Source organism: Schistocerca gregaria, chromosome 3, assembly GCF_023897955.1.
Source record: "Schistocerca gregaria isolate iqSchGreg1 chromosome 3, iqSchGreg1.2, whole genome shotgun sequence".
Taxonomy (NCBI): domain Eukaryota; kingdom Metazoa; phylum Arthropoda; class Insecta; order Orthoptera; family Acrididae; genus Schistocerca; species Schistocerca gregaria.
The window spans coordinates 895,867,402-895,869,777 of NC_064922.1; the positions used below are offsets into that span (position 1 = coordinate 895,867,402).

General features: G+C 49.7%; 1 pseudogene; it reads left to right on the forward strand.

Moving 5' to 3' along the window:
- Positions 1–1,323: 1,323 nt before the first annotated feature.
- Positions 1,324–1,441, forward strand: LOC126356901 (5S ribosomal RNA; annotated as a pseudogene).
- The last annotated feature ends 935 nt before the right edge of the window (positions 1,442–2,376 follow it).

A 2,376-nucleotide genomic window follows, 5' to 3' on the forward strand; every position in this document is an offset into this window, starting at 1 on the left:
CTAAACAACAGACAATTCAAGGCAAATAGCAAAAGAAAACAACAAAGAAATACAAAATCTCACGTTTGTAACACAACAAGAATTAATAACGATTAGCATGTAAATTGTTAAAAATATGCAATAAAAGTTTATATACGTTAAAAAAAAAGTTCTGTTGGCTCCCTCTCATTTTTTCCTTTTTACCTCGCTACACCGGCCAGCCCTCTTTTCATACTAACTCTCAGGTGTGACAAAGATGCTTCCTCGAGCATTTTAAACTACTGTATTAAACGTAAGATACGAAATTACAGTAATAAATTCAGTTTGAGCAAGAATGCGCGAAGGAAGAGTGCTAGAACACCTTGAAAGTAACGAAACACTGCGAATCGACAGATGTGCTCTTGAAGTGCGTCAGAGCCTACTGTTTTGTAAGAGCGATAAATTCCAAAAACTAACTAAATAAATAAAAAATTAAAAAAAAATCAACTGTTGTCGCCCGATCACCGACGATAAGCAACAACTTTAGTATTCGGATCGGTGACCGCCTGGGAACTCTGGCTGTCTTCATTTTTTGCTTTTTTTTTCGCTACCCGTGCCAGCCCTCTTTTCCAAAGTGTCTCTAGAAATAACAAGAGTATGAAGCGACAGGAATGTTCTGAAATACACCAGGGCTTATAGTTTTGTAGCAGTGTTCAACTGCAAATTTGTAAACAAAAATTTATCTTTCGCCGCTAGAGGAGATGGATGCTTTGTCGAACCGCCTGTCTCTCGTGTCCGTGTTCTCGCACCTTTCCACGGCACGGCGCTGCTCTAGTAGCTCCGAACGGCCGCACACGGCGCCCCAGACACGCCGGTTCGGCCCGCGCCCATCTCGCAGATGTTTCTCGTGCTTGTGCAGCCATATGGACCGCGACCCGAGCGGCAGCGAGCGGCAGTCGGGACAAGTCGGGACGGAAGGGGAGGGGACAGGCGAGCGAATTACGCAAATATCTGGAATCGCGGCGTGTGTCGGGCAGGTGAGGAAGCTTCCGTCGGTCCAGCAGGACACTGCCACACCCCGCGCAGTCCCCCCGCCGCCCGGCCGCGCGCATGCCCTGCGCCGGATAACAAGAACAAGGTGCGTCTCCCGCGAGTGTCGGAGGCCGCACGCACCAAACGAATGACAGGCGGTGCAACGAGCAGCTGTGTTGTGCGTCCGACCCACGTGGCGGCGCGCCGCACTGCGCGTCGCCTTCGAGGTGGAAGGACGTGCTTTGCGTCAAATGTGCCACCGAAAAACGGCGATTGCGTGTGTTGGGAGGAGAGGCGAAGCCTTCTTCTGCTGTGCGGATACAGTATAAGGACGCCAACGGCCATACCATGTTGAATACACCGGTTCTCGTCCGATCACCGAAGTTAAGCAACATCGGGCCCGGTTAGTACTTGGCTGTCTGCCCGCCTGGCAACACCTCGGTGCCGAGCGAGCAGTACTTCCTTGTGCGACTTGGCCGGCGGCGCCTCGCGTGTCGTCTGCTTCCTTTGCCACGTGGTTAAACTTCTACTGACTGTAAGTAATGGATTTGGTTTATGATGACAGTGAAGAGAGACAGAACAATGTTCAGTGCGAGTTTGATCGTTCCGTAGAAAAACCCTCGGCTTTTGAAATTCATCGTTGGTTAATTGAGGATTTGTTGTTGTCTACTACTGACGTACTCGGTATTCAGTTCGATACGTTCTTAAATTCTGTGTTTTTGAAACTCAAATCTTCCGATCTGTGTGATGCTGTTGTTTCTGTCAATGACGGTATTCGCAAATTTCGCCACCTTAACGGAAATATTAGTAATGTAACTGTGTCTCACGCTGGTTTTGGTGTTCGACAAATACGGATCTTTAACCTTCCATTTGAAATTCGCAACGACACTATTTCTCGTCACTTGCGGCCATATGGCACTGTGTTATCTGTTGTGAAGGAGAAATGGTCGTCTGCATACATTTTTCAAGTCGAGAACGGTGTGCGGAGCGTGAAAATGGTTGTCAGGCAACACATTCCGTCCTTTATTTTGGTCAACGGCCACCGTGCGTTTGTGACTTATAGTGGACAGCCTCAAACTTGTTCATTTTGCAATGGTGTCGGTCATTACCGGCAAGACTGCCCGAAACGCAAACGGCCCGCTCAGTTACCGATTGACGACAGTTTGCGCGGGGCCAGCTTTGCCTCTGTCGCCGCCACGGTCTTAGGTACAGCCCCCCCCGCACCTTCGCGCCGCGTGGCCGATGCTAACCTCGCTGCCTCCGCGGTTGCCATGGATGTGTCCCCTCCCAGCAGTGACCTTGTTTCTGAGTCTGATGATTCTGCACAGGCTACAGCTACTGTCCAGGCTGCCGAAATTCTGTCTCTGCCCGATGTTTCACTTGCAA